The sequence below is a fragment of the Cavia porcellus genome, unplaced genomic scaffold (assembly GCF_034190915.1).
Source record: "Cavia porcellus strain 051 isolate PalLab524CR breed Dunkin Hartley unplaced genomic scaffold, mCavPor4.1 scaffold_3, whole genome shotgun sequence".
In the NCBI taxonomy this organism is placed as follows: Eukaryota; Metazoa; Chordata; class Mammalia; order Rodentia; family Caviidae; genus Cavia; species Cavia porcellus.
The window spans coordinates 22810975-22826372 of NW_026947486.1; the positions used below are offsets into that span (position 1 = coordinate 22810975).

General features: G+C 37.3%; 1 protein-coding gene across 1 annotated transcript in view; it reads left to right on the forward strand.

Annotated features, from left to right (window-relative positions):
- Window positions 1-15398, forward strand: part of LOC134475429 (synaptonemal complex central element protein 1-like) — a 165465-nt gene that overhangs the window by 15707 nt on the left and 134360 nt on the right. The window lies entirely within an intron of this gene.

Consider the following 15398-nt stretch of genomic DNA (forward strand, 5'->3'; position numbering starts at 1 on the left):
GCTTTGAAGAAAACACCTGAGTGCCTTGTAAGGAAAACCCAAATATGTATATGGGTCAGTAAGCTGGACCTTGTCTGGGGCTATTTGAAGCCCAATCTTTTGTAAGGCAGCTTGTAGTGCCTGGTAACACTGTAAAGTCTGGTCTTGACTCTCTCCCGCCAAGAGTATGTCATCCATATAATGTGAGATATGTATATTTGGCCAGTGATCTCTAACTGGCTGTATTGCAGCAGCAACAAAAGCCTGGCATAGCATGGGGGAGTTAGCCATCTCTTGTAGTAAGACTTGCCATTGAAATCTTTGCATAAGGGCTCTAAAATTAATTGCTGGGAGACTGAAGGCAAAAATGCTTTTGGTCATTTGGATGTAAGGGAATAGAAAAAGAGCAATCCTTAAGATCTATGACAATTTTAAAAAATCCCAGGGGGATGGCACTGGTTGAAGGGAGGCCTGGCTGTAATGGTCCCATTATAACCATGGTTTTGTTTATTGCCCTGAGGTCTTGTAACAACCTTCATTTTTTTTTACTTCTTTTTAATTACAAAAATGGGCATATTCCAGGGAGAATCACTTGGTACAATGTGGCCTGCATTTAGGTGGTCCTGCACCAGCTGCTGAGCAGCTGCAAGCTTTTCAGATGTAAGGGGCCACTGATGGACCCAAACAGGGGCATCTGATAACCATGTAATTTCTTTGGCATGGGTCGCAGGAACGTCAATGACCCCTATTGAAAATGGCCTAAGCCTGCTCTTGAAAGGTTTGGGGTTGGAGAAATAGGGACTTTAATACCTGAACTCTGTTTACCTAGGCCTTGATTAGGAAGGAATCCCTGAGTAAGCATTTGTTTGGTGACTATAATATTAGGGCTCCCCATCATTATTCCCATTTGGGTCAGCAAATCTCTGCCCCACAAATTAAGGGATAGCCCTTCCACCATATAGGGCTGTATGTGCCCTTCATTTTTTTTTTATCTTTCCAGGTAAGTAGATTGGCACTACTCTGTGGATTTTAAATTGTCCAATCCCTTTCAGATGAGTCATGGTGGTCTATAGGGGCCATGTGGGAGACCAGTCCTCTTTTCTAATGACAGTCACCTCAGCACCTGTATCTATGAGCCCCTAATTCTAGTAAGACTTTTATTATGACTGGTATTGACAGTACTCCTAAGACTAGATAATTTACAATGCTTTTAACCTGTAGATTTGGGGAATTCATTTTCACTTAAGCTTTCTTACTTTTCCCAGAATATTGTACTCTATTGTTGGGAACAGATTTTTTTTTTTGCTTCTCTAAGAGCAACTCTATCTGACACCTTTTGGCAGCATTAATATCAGGCCCACTAGACAATATACTTTGCCATAGTCCTAGCCAAACATTTTTCAAAAGTAGATCCACTAATAAGGGATATAAAATCCTAAGAAAGATAATTGATGTGCAGCCTGTTGCCATTTCTTTAAAGACCCAAATACCTACCCTAAATAACAGTATCCTCTTAAACCAGATGCCTACCAGGGATTTCAACTTCTCAGTTCTAAATTCTTTAAAAATGGCCTTTTAGACCAATGCCAATCACCAGGTAACTTTCCCATCTTTACAATGCTAAAGCCAAATGATTAAAAAAAAAATTTGAAAAGCTAAATAGTTAGGACCTACCCAAAGACTGGGGGAATGAATTCTAATGCCCTGAAAGAAAGGAGGCCTTGGTTTTAAGACTACTAAAAGACAAATTAAGGCCTTTCTAAGGTGGCTGAGTTTTTCAGAATTTGAACTACTTTTTGATTCATAGACAAGCCGCTGAATGACACTACATAGGGCCTGCTTATGAGCCCCCACATTGGACTGAAGAAAAGAAACTTTGTAGTGGTTGTATATAAGTGAAAGACAGGTCATAGCATTAGGAGATCTTACCCCAAAGTTGGATATATTTTTCAACATGTGGCTTACTTTTCCAGACACTTAGATCCTTGTCACATGTATGGCCTAGATGCTTAGGGGCTGTGGTACTGCAGCACTTCTGATAGAGGAAGCAGTTTAAATTTAGGAAACTCAATGGATGTTCAACCCCATTATGAGATTTAAAATGGTCTTAAAGAACACCAATGGCTAACTAGAGGATGTCTATCTAAATGTCAAGCTATCCTTTTAGAATTTCCAGAGCTTACTTTTTTTTCAGAGCTTACTTTTATGGTTTACCATCTTTCAGTCTGGCAACCTGATTCACGACTTTATGAAAACTACAACATATTTACTCTTGTACGCCTGACCTGAAGGACCAGACTTTGGCTAGTCCCAGTGAATAATGGTTCATCGATAGGAGCATAACATAAACCATGGAACTGGGAAGGGAAGCTATATGATTGTTAATCTCTAAGAAGTAATTAAGTAAAGCTGCTTCCTTCAAATACCTCAGCACAAAAAGCTAGAATCATTGTTCTGATGTAAGTCTTACAATGGAAAAAAAAAATAAGCAAGTCAACATTGATGCTGACTTAAGATATGCTTTCTTAGTCTTTCATGCTTGTACTACCAGATGGAGGAAAAAGTTCACTCATAACAGAAGAAAAAAAAAACTTAAATTAAGCATGGAGTTGAGATTCTTTCCTTCCTAAAAGGACTGTGGGTCCTGCCCAGATAGCAATAATACAATGCAGAGAACATCAAAAAGTAACTCTCCTATAATCTAAAAAAAATCACAGTGCCAGATAAAATTGACTGATCACAGTGCCAGATAAACTTCACTACAAACTACTTTAAAGATGGCTCTAATACATCTTGCCTCAAAGCTAAATGCAAGCCCTTTCTATTTAGAGATTGAAAAGGAGTGGGCAAATCAGTAGGGGATATAAATCTGTGAAAGATGGCTGGTTGAGGAAAGACTAAAACAAGAAAATATTATTATCCCTGGCTAATCAATGGAATATTATTAAAGAAATCCATGATTCATGTCATTTAGAAAGACAGTCATTGACTACTTTGGTCAAATATGCTTTTGTTGGGGGAAAAGTCAAATTGACTGTTCCAGAAATCTCAAGGTCTTACCCTCTCTGTGCCTATGGCAATCTGGGAGGAAATGCTGAGTCTCCAGCTTTATTTAACACAGTGCAAAGGCAAGATACTTTCCTTGGAGAATATTAGCAAATACGTTTCATCCAGATGCCTCCATGCCAGAGATATAAATAACTTTTTACTGAAACTTTTTTGAGTGGATAGAAGTATATTCTGTTCATACTGAAAGGGTTCAATAAGTCACTGTAGTCCTCACAAAGAAATTATTACTAGGATTGATCTCAGATAATAATGGGCTTATGTTTACTTTTAAGGTGACACAGGAGGTCTCACAAGCCTTAGGAATAACTTATTATCCTCCTACCTCTTGGCAACTTCAAGCTCTAGAAAAGGTTTAAAAGACTAATATCCATATTAAAGTCACTTTAGCAAAATTATGCCAAGGATCCTCAGAGCCTTGGTTATGACCACTACTACTTATTACTTCACTAAGAATCAGAATTGTACCTAAGGCCTCTTTCCAATTAAGCCCATTTGAATGTTATTTGAGAGGCTATTTCTGATCACTGATCTCTAAACACTGGAAATGATTAAACACATAATTAATTTAGGTCAGGTACAAAAGGTTTTATTAGATTATGTTAATGAAGTTGTTCTATCACAGAACCCTTCAATTTACACTCTAATATTCAACCCTATGAGTCTGAGTTATGTAAGAATTTATAAGCAAAGTCTCCTTTAAAGTACCCCCTCCCTAAATATAAAGGCTACTAGCATGTTCTTCTAAATAGTTATATAGTTGTCAAGTTACAAGGGCATGCATTACACATTCATTTGTCAAGAATTAAATCTGTTCCCATTGAGACTTTGAAAGATCAAGAAATAAAGGAAACAGACTTATTATCATTATTCTTGAAAGCCTTTGGGACTTGTGAGTACTATTCAAGAACAAGGTTGATTAAAAATAACTCAGATACATATGTTGTCTTTCCTTATCCTGAGACAAAATACCCAGCACTCAAAATTAAAAGATGATAAGTTTATTTAGCTTGCAGTTTTTAGAGCTTTCAGTTCATAGTTTGCTGGCTCCCAGGCAGGTAGTATGGTGCACGGGCATTACAGAGGACAAACAGTTCATGGCAAGCAGATGACAGCAAGCAGTGGACTAGCAAAACACCAACCAACCCCAGCAGCCCACTTTCTCCTTTGTGTTGTATCCAGGTTCTAGGCTACTCACTCTAGGGTGGGTAGTATTGTAAACCCAAATACCAAGTTCAGTCATCCAAGTATTGTAATCCTCTCTCTAGTTTTCCTCACAATCCAAAAAGTTGTATTTGTAATCTCATTGAGATGTTATTGGAATCCCAGCAAGTTAATTCCAATCTACCACCACCAATGCAACCCACTGCGATAGTAAAGACACCAATACATATTCCATGTTTAGGGCAGCCAAGGGATCCTAAATCCAATTCCCGTGAGGACATGGGGACAAAGGTCTTGATCCTAGGCCTCTTCCAGAATTTATTTTGTGAGGAAGGGGGGTGGCTCAGGGATGAGTGACAGTGAGGATGGTGGGAATTATGTGAGTAACTTGAGCTGGCTAGCCAGGTGCAAGAATGACATCTCTGTAAATTGTAGAGATAAAGATATGCAGAAGATCAATTTACATTATCCAATTAAGGTAGCAGTGAAATTGTTTTGGGAGACTGTTCTTGGGTTTCTGATATGCAAACTCTTGTGCCCTGGGGAGTCATAGCCTCTTATCCTGAGGTTTGTAACCCAGTTGACATTCCTGGAGCTATTGGCTCTAAAATCTGGAGTGTTCATATCCTGTACATATTCTGTACCATATGGAGAACACTATGTGAGGAAACAGGACTGTCTTTTGGCTTTAGAGATTACATATTAACACCTCGGCTAGCCTTATTTGCAATGCTTAGAGCCGATAGAAGTGAGAAGGAAATACTCTACCAGGCTCTCTACATATCTGTATAAGGAAATGCGTCTCCAAATAATCAAAGTCACAGTAACTGTTTTGCATTCAAAGGGAGTCAATGGAGTTGTCTCCCACAGGTAGCATTTACACTCAGTGTGGGACAGCCTTAATCTTCGAATTGTACCATGCATCAATCTCAGCTTTACATCCTTGATCCCAGTATCACACATCCTAGATCCAGCTACCTCTGAAAAGTGCCACCTTTGACTACATGAGGCTTTGATGGACAACTAGATAATATATATATTCTGCTTCCTGTTTAAAATAAATTATCTTCCTTATGTCAAATATAACTCCTCTCATAACTATCTTGTCTGCTCAAGTCAAAATCTGTCAACTCATTTGTATTTTAACTCTTATGTCTTTCTCCAATGGAGAAACTAATTCTTCTTGACTATCCTAAAAATATGCCAAAGACATTGCAAATGATGCATGCTAAATTTGTGGAATCTGCTCACTTCTAGCACATTTGGTGTTGCTATGGTAGGTATCCCTATATAGGGAAATGATTGGCTAAAATGGCAAAATTTTATAGAACAACACCAAAATTCAGCTACAGTTTTGAAGTTTGCTACCAGCACTAATGTCTCTCAAAGGCCTATGAAAGAAACATCTCATCAACAATGCCATGGGAAATTTCTCTCTTGCTTAAACTAATACTCAGATATGGCCATACATAAAGCCTGCTCTATCTCAGGCTTCTAAAACTTCTATCATAAAAGATGATAACCATTAATTTGAGAATAGATATGGTCAAGTTTAGAATGAGCATTTCTGGCTGTTATCCACTATGTGACAATTCAACTAGTTAGCAGTCCTTGTATGGGAACAGAAAAACCATAGTTACTATATATGGAACAGTACCACTTGAAATACAGGATGAGATCCTGCATAAAACTTTAATACCACTGCAGTGTTAAGAGGTAACTGATTTGTATGCTACCAATTGAAAAACATAAACTGGGATAAAATCACTATTGTCACATGGTAGTGGATGGCTTTGGGGCATAAGTCTATAGACATTGCTATCTCGGAGGTGAATAAAAACATGTCCATTAGGATATCCATGGGTATAAGGATGCTGGATTAAGACTATACATCAACTAGTTAACTGCCAAGTCTCGCAGCATTGATGTATCAGATCAGTTTTTCACTGGGTGTGATCATTTAGTTTTCAGCATCATTTCTCAAATAGAATTTGAAGATGTTATATGGCATATCAAGTATTTTACAAAATTTACACAAAATCTTTGAATGACACTGCCAGGGCAGTGATGGTGAACCTTTTAGAGCTTTCAACGATAACAAACAACCCACCATGGCACACATGCCATAGGTTTCATCGAGACTGGCCTAGGATATTTATTTACTAAATTCTCAAGTAAAAGTGATAAGTAAAGCTATTCTACAAAACCAGCAAGCCCTAGACATTGTGGTTGCAGCTATCATCAAAAAAAAAAAAAAAAAAAAAACAGAATGTTGTGTATATATTCCTGACAACTCTCCAAATTTATTTTCTTCATTACAAGATCTATGTTTATACATTAATGCAATGTCCCACTCTGCCTTAAGTTTTAATGACTTGCTGATGTTCTACTTCTAATATCCTTTTGTTGTGGATGGATGTCCCATATGTCCTTGTCTTTTTTCCAGACTATCGAAAAATGATTTTTCTTCAAACTACAAAACCTGACCTTCCTATGTCTCCTTTCTATCTGTCAGAATGAGACTTTTGATGGCTGACTACGCAGGATCAATGCCCCCTCCCCCTCATCCTAAAGCAGCTATAGGAAGATGGACCTTTGGCACCAGCTTCCATTAAGAACAAAGGTATCAAAATCTTGAGGGGAGAGAAAGAGGCGAACAGGAGAAATTAAGATAAGTAGGAAGAAGTTGAAGAAATGTATAATTTTGAAGTTATACTTTTGAGAATAGCTCCGGGACACAAAAGTTACCCTTTTCACTCCTAGAAAATCCAGTTTTTAAAAATCCCTAATGGTTTTTAAGATATAATAAGCAGTAAGTTGTGCTCTGGGCTTGTGCCTTTTATCTGTAAATTGTACTTCCCCCGCCCCAGCCTCATCCTCAAGAAAATGCACTGTTAAGCAGGCTGAATATTTTAGGCTTAAGCATATGTAAATGGTTTGCATTCTAACTCAGTATACCAGATTGCTAACATGATAGATAGTAAGAATATACTCTAGATTACTCATTTTGAAGGTGCCCTAAAGTATACAAATATACCCAGCTCCAGGCTGTAGTGCTTCTCATTCTCTGCCACCTGTCTTCCCTTCTTTGTAGTATGTTCTAAATAAAACTTTCCAGTGTCACATACTAATGAGTCTTAAAAATTCTTTTTTCTGTGATAGAAGTAAGCACAGTTAACACTTGAGTGGGTTGAGTCCAGGGTAGCATGTAGCCCAAGGGCTGCAGGTTGAACATATCTTAATCTAAATGAACTCAACTATTTTCATGTCTTCAATAATAATGTATATGCCAGTAACTCCAAATTTTGTACTCCTAGATTCCTCTTTTGAACTTTCTTATATCAAATTACCTACTGAACATTCACTTGAAATCATATCTATAACAAACTCATTCTCTCCTTTCCTCCCCAAACATGTGCTTCCAGTGCTCCAAATCCAAAACTCAGTGAAAAAGACCAATAATCCTCCAGTAGAACACAGCACTATTAGATTGTTATTGAGAATTTATTTTTTGTGAATTTACCCCTGATGAATTCTTCAGCCTTATTGTATATTCTGTGCTCATGTCAAACTGTTGTGTTTTAACCACGATCTTTAGTTTTAACTCAGTCAATAGTGCTACACTATCTTCCTGGGATATTCTTTCCCAAATCAATTTGTGTGTGGGTGTGCAGTACTGGGGATTAAACCCAGGGATGCTAAACCACTACGCTATATCCTCACCTTTAAAAAAAAAACCTGAACATTGTTCTGTTCTGATTTGCTTTGTTATGTCGTCTCTTGTCTTAATCTCTTTAAAATAAAAATAAATTTTAAAAAACTGAAACAGTGTGTTGATGAATTGCCCTGGCAGGGCACAAACATACTTCATTGCTTGGGTTACAGGCATACCATGCCTGGCTCCTTTTCCGTATCATTACCTAGTAAACTACTTAACTTTTATGGGTCATCTTAGCTTTCTCTTCTTTGGGCCAAAGTCTATGAGTTTATCAGTCTAAATTAAGTCTCATGCAATAAATTCATGCCTTTTTGGATTATGTTCCCATGACAACACATAATATTTTTATGCATAACACTAAAATAATGTGAAGTATTTTTCATGAGATTGTTTATATATTGTCTCTTTTTGACTGTAAATTCTAAAAAACATAGGAACACTATTAATACGGTTCATGAACTCGATTCATTCCACAATTCTGAGGAAGATAGTTGTACATATTCATGTGGTGAAGATGGTTGAGGCTGTGTTCATCACCTGGTGTCAAGTTTGTGAATGGAAGCAATTTCTTTTTGGTACTGGGAATCAAACTCATGACCTTGCACTTGCCAGGCAGGTACTTCTGCCACTGAGCTACATCCCCAGCCCCTGGAAGCAAAATTTTGCCAAATACTTCTTTTTGCAAACCAAATTATTAAAAAACAGATGCATTTGTGAACCCAATTATTACTGTATTATTCCTGTCTGTGCTTGACACAGAGAATTGACACATAGAATAGTTAATAAATATTCATTCAGTGAATATATGTCTGAATGAATAAGGAAGTATACACTTTCCTCAATATGAAGGACCAGAAATTTAAAGGTTAAAAACAAGATGCTGTTTCTCAGCTAGAAACAGCACTGGGCCTCATGACTTAGTCCAAACTCAGCTCTGAGGGAGGATCAAAAAGAAAACATCTGCAGCTGTGATATGCTCGGGATATGCTATGCCAGGGAACTCAGAGATAGAGCCTGCCGATTACGCTAATCAGGGTGGTAAAGCATGTCAAACTCGAACCTTACAGAAGCCAGGTGTCCTAAAGATAAGTTGTGCAAAACAAGACAGTTAATTAACTCTGACCCGCTGATCATCCCTTTTGAGCTGACCAACCACAAATAGACAGACCGCCGACTATCCCGCTCTAACTGCTACAATTGGCTTCTGTAAAAAAACGCTTGCTTTGCAGTTTTTTCCCCTTAAAAGCACCTGCCTCACCTACACTCAGGGTTCTCCATTTCCACCTGTTTGGAGGACCCCATGCACACAGAATAATAAAGACCCCTTTGTTCTTACATGAGAACGGAGCCCTTGGAGTCTCCTTCGCGACACCGGTCTTACAAATAATATATATTTCCCTGCTAAAGAGGAAGGGTGTTCTGATTTCTGAAGCTTTCTTCATAGTCTGATGAGTGGATACTCTGAAAGATTAAAAATATGTTTAAGAACTCAGTGAAGTACTTAACAACAATCATAACCATTTTTATCCTTGAACTTGGGAGTATTATAATTCCCTGTTTTTTTATTACGTCCCCAGCGTCACCCCCCTCCACCATGGTTTGCACCAGTTTTCATTACATTAAAAAGAGACAAAAAGTAGAACAATACAATGTTACATTCTGATAATACAGACAATTTGAGGTATGTTCAGAGATTTGGCTGAAGTTTTGGATTGTCTTCAAGTTTAGGCATCCAATTTGGGGTTAATTCAATTGCCGTACTGATTTTACTTCTTCAATTTTTAGTTTCTATTGCATATGGGGGCTATTGGACTTTCATCATGACTCATATGGTTCTATTATCTTATGATGGCTTTAACTGACGTACTCCAGACTCTTGTGTATGATGGATAAAGAACTGCAAAGCAAACATCTAGTGGCAAGTAAAATGTACTTACACTTATTGAAGATCATGGGAAGATGTACTCAGGGCAAGTCCATGCTGATAAAAATATATGACACAAATAGAAAAGTGGTGCTAAGATGACATTAAAGTAAAAAAGCAGTGAATAGATAAACCTGGATTTTGGAATTTAATGGGTATGTACCCTAGCCCAGATGCTTCCTACCAAGTCTTCAGGTGAGATTGCCAGCAATGATTGACAGGATGCTGAGTCATCTCCAGTGCCCTCAACAGAAACACCTGTCCTAGAATTCACAGTGATCTTAATTGCATGTATGAGATGTAGTACATAGTTATGAACCCTTATTCAGTCTTAAGTAGTATAAAACTGACTGGAGGTCAGGTCCAGAGATCCAACTTACATGTGCTCTTTACCTAGAGCTTCAAAGATTTCCTGTTTATTGTTGTTATGCAATTTTCTACCTCTCAGAGAACAATGAAAGAAGAATGGCCCTAGAGTTCTGTCAGACTCAAAGAATAGAAGGGAGTGATTTCCTCAGCTTCATTGTTCTGTCTGTATTAGTTGAGACATAGGCTTGAAAAAGCTGTTTGCATCCAAAAAGCTTTCATTGTTACCAAAACTCCTGGATCCCAAGACAGAAAGGCAAGGTAAGGAATCTGCTTCCAAGCCTCATGATATCCAGGAACCATGTCCCAGATTCTGGCACCCAGGTCCATGAGATTATAAATTCTGGTCTTTCTGGAAATGTTGTCCTATGGGTAATAGATGAAAGGAATATTTCTTATGGACAACAAAGAGATTTAACAACCTGTCAACATTATTCCAGGCATCAAAAGTAAAAGTGAGACAGGAATTTCTGGCCTTAACTGAATCAGTTTATACAAGTTTATACAGTTTATAAAAGAATTTGTTTATACAGACAAAGGACCATTCTTTTAAAAATTCCTTATCTTTCCCACTGTTGGTCTCAAGGGCTTGGCTGAAATCCAGATCCTAGGTCTTTTCTTTATTAACACCAAACTTGATATGGGTTTTTGAGAGGAAGGCAAGGCATATAGACGTACAGAGCAAGAGAATGTTTGCTCAATCCTTGAGCAGACCTTTCTTCTTTGTTATTTGTTTTACTTTTTGCAGGGCTGAGGATGGAACCTAGGGCTTGTGCATGCTAGGCAAATACTACCACTGATCAACACCAATCCCCACTTCTCTATGATTTAAAAATTATTTAGTTACTTATATTTTAATTGACAATAATTGTACATATTTATGAGGTACATGGTGATTTGATTCATGTGTACATGTGTAATAAACCAGGGTAGTTAGCATTTCCATACTCTTATGTGAAAGTGTTCATAACCCTCACTATTTGCTTTATTTTCTCTGCCTGATTTTTTTCCTTTTGAAACCTGCTCCCATCCTTAGTCTTGAAAATTGCACTTAGTTTATGGCATATAGATTACAGGTTATATGTACTTAGCAGTTAGACCTCAAACACTGAGGGAACATGGGCCGAATCCTTCCCTCCTCCTCTGTCTTAATTGGCCATAAAAACTATGGAAAAGGATACAGATGGGTTTATCTCATGACACTAAGCTGCCTGGTTCCCACATTCTGTGTGTCAGTTAGCCAGATGTGTAAGAAGGTCTTGTAACATTCCAAAGCAATGATAGTGTTTCAAAAAGGTGGTCTCCATATATGGGAGTATATAACAGAAGGGAACAAAGGAATTGAGGCCAGCCAGCCAGTAATCAGCAGTTTCCGTGGCCAAAGCTGACTGATCACTGCAGTTTCGAAATACACCTCACTTGTTTCTAAATCTCAGTGTCCTGTGAGTAACTTTCTTGACCATGCTACAACATTTAAACATTAATAATTTCTTCATGTTTGGAATTCTTCAAACTCCTATTTGGAGCACAATTTTAATGTAAAAACACATTTATAAAATAGCAAACTTACAGATATTTCACGATCAGTTAGAGGTCTCTGATCAAGCTTCTGTTCTACTGCTTCTGCTGAATTCACTTCCACTGATCTTAACAGTGACTAAAGACCAGGTGCATACCTCTGATGAGCACTGAATCAAAATAATTGTGTGTATCTTAAGGCACCTTGGGCTAGTCAAGGATACCCTGTAAGAACCCCCTCCCTGAAATGTTTCTATATTATTCTATACTCACTCTGTAAGAGTCCCCTCCCTTTGTTCCTGGAGCGTTTCTATATTATGATAAACAGTTCTTTTGTTTCAGCAAATCTGTTCAAGACAAGCCTGCCTGTCAATATGACTCAATGCATGTAACCAATTATGTAATGTTTTGTCACTTGATTTGTACCTCCCACTTCTAAATTCTATATAAACTAAGCTCTCTGTGAACTATTGCAGTTCCCTTTGTGGAATTATCCTGCTACAGTCCACTGGTGTGAAGATTCAACAGTCCGCCGCCAGCATAAAGATTAAATGATGCCTTCTTATTTCCTCAGTGCAAAGAGTCTTAGTTTTTATTTGATTTGGCTTGGGAATTTTCCCACAACACTATAAAATATTCTTAACTTCTTTTTCTCTGTCCCAAATAGTATCCAAAATGTCTTTTATGTAGTGAGTTTTTTGACCCATGTTCCATTGTTATTCAACTATGCCTGTTGCCTGGGAAAATGACACACAATAGAAAATGGAATGATATTTATTATGTAGCCAATATTTAGGACTTTTAGGGAAAAGCCACCTTTTTTTGTCTAATGTAGAGGAAGTCAGTTATCTACTTATTTGCCCTCCAGACTTGGGCTTTGAAAAGTTCTGTGCTTGCATCTAACAAGCTGTTATTGTCACCACAAACCTCTAAAGTACGCAGTGCTATTATTATCCCTGTTAGATGAGGAAACTGAAGGACTGAGATTAGGTTAATTGCTCAGTATTACTAGTTAATTGTTAGTTTTAATCTAGGCAGTCTGGATTAAGGGCCTATATCCTTAACACATAAAATCACATAGTGGGTGCTATAAATATCTATATATGAAGAATATTATGCAAAAAACCAAATTATAACCATGTAAAAAAGATTCTAGTACACATGTGTACTTCATACAGTGGCCATGTTCCTCAAATTGGATACAAATATATTCTTTGTAAATGTCATGCATTTTTACCAGTATGCCCATCATATTGTAGTTTGAAATCTAACCCATACTATCTCCCCTCAAAAATCAAAAATTCCTTCTGCTCACAGATTCTTGGGGTGACCATTTTTTTGTGTTCATATCTTTTTATGTCATAGTAATAATCACTTTCTAAATTGTTAGACTTTATATGTTTAGTTATGTAACCTACTTGGTTTTTTTTTATAAAGCTGGAAGAACTGGCAAATATCCTTTAACATATCCTGTTGCATTTCCCTGCAAATCACACGTCCACTCACATTCCTAATAACAAGGCTAGAAAGACAGATGGTGCCCTCTTCTAGGGTTTTGGGAAAGTAGAACGCATCACACCAGCCTGAGGGAATTTCCAGGAAATAACCATGTCAACTTCCCTTCATTTTGGTGATAAGAAGTTTTCATGTCATTTTCTGAAAACAAAAAGCTGACCTATTCAACCAGGTGAGTCTCCTGAAGCCTTGATGGATAAAGTGATGGAATAAAAATTTTGATGAACTTTAGAATGTGCTGAGCACATATTTTCTTGAGTCAGGTACATTTTACAAACACTTTAAAATACAGGTTATCAAACACAATTTTCCATTTATTTAAGATTATCTAGGTGCTTATATAATAATAATCTTGAAAAGTGTATTCCCAATTTATAGTTAAGAAAAAAAGATGCACAAAGGTTAAGCAATAGCACCCTAAATGGCAAAACCAGTAATTAAAACCAAAATCATTGTCTCTTCAGTGTAATATATTCTCTCTTTCTACTTCGAGTCTATATCAGAATCCTACCCAAAAAAGATGAAAGGGAAATGTTCTTGAGAGATACAAGCTCTTTCCAGTATCATGGAAACATCAAGGAGAACCATGCTCAAAATCTTAAATAAATACAGACCCTTGATAACTGTCCTACATAGGTTCTCTATCATCACCTGAACTTAATAAAGTCATATTTATTGTACTGTCAATCCAGTACTGATTTCAGTACATACTGTACTGAAATCATAGCTTATGTGATTTTACACTGCATTTTCCTGATTTTCATTACATATTTGCATATTTGTTGGTTATTCAGCTTTTGCCTACTGTAGACCATCTGTGTATGTACCTTGCTTGTCTATTATTATAGATAATATAAACGATCCTATACTAGGCCCACAGCAACTCTGTGGGTAAGCCAGCCATACAGATGACGAGACTAAGGCTGAGAAGACCTTACTTAAGTTTCATGATCTGATAGTTTTAAGTGGAAATCTAGAGATTATTGGTATTTAAGCAGAGATCCTTAACCAGTATCTTTTTGTTTTACAATACATGTTAGAACCGGCAGTCATGTAAGAAAAAATAGAAAAGGAGCAGATGATTTCAAACATGTAACTATGTGTCACATGTCTATTTGTACGTTTTAGACCATATGCCATGTATCTAATGTGGATTTGCACAAATTAACATAGATTAGTTACTTGGATTTTCATAATAACCTGTGAAGTAAAATGTGTCATTTGTATCATATAGGAAAGGAGAGTGAGGCTCAGAGAAGTGAAGAAATTTGCTCTAAACCAGTTGAATTACATCCAATAAGAAATAGACTCATAACTCACATAATACAGTTATCTCATTACAAAAACTGGCTGGTTCTTTGTGGCTGACTTGGCTTCATCTAATTACCCAGCAAAATGATAAACACAAAGGGAGAGAAGAGGCACCTGGCATATATTTTCTAGTTCTTTTAGGAAACATAGAATTGTTCCTTTGACCATGTAAATGTCAATCTACAAGACTGTTGTAGTCATCAAGAGAATGAGTATTGTCAAGAAAGGAATGCTCGACCAGTGTTACGATGGCAGAGCTAGAATGATCTACAGTATCATTTAGCATTCTATTGGCACTGCAAACAATTTAAGGGCAGGGTTCTCACCAGAAGAATTAATGTGGGTACTGAGCACATCAAGCTTTCTGAGAGCCAAGATAACTTTCTGAAATGCATAAAGAAAAATAACTGGGAAAAGAAAAAAGTAAAAGAAAAAGACGCCAGGCTGGGGATATAGCTCAGCAGCATAGCACCTGCCTGGCAATCAACAGGTTGTGAGTTTGATTCCCACTACAAAAAAAAAAGAGACAAAGTTACCTGGGCTCAACTCTATTATCAGCCTGCTTTGCCCAGAGAAGCATAATGCCTAAGGGAAAGGAACTTGAATTTTTGGGCCCTATTCCCTATGAATTGATGTTAAGAAATATAAGATCTTTCATAAACAAAAAATAACCACTTCCCAACTAAAGTCTATTGCTGTTCCACAATAAAGTTGCCTGTCCATAAATTTTACTGTTATGAAGTAAAGTCTTCCCACAAATCAGGCCTAATTCATCATCTCTTTAACCAGGTCTTGACCTGCCAAACTTCTTTTCAGAACCCCAAGAAACTTAGGAAA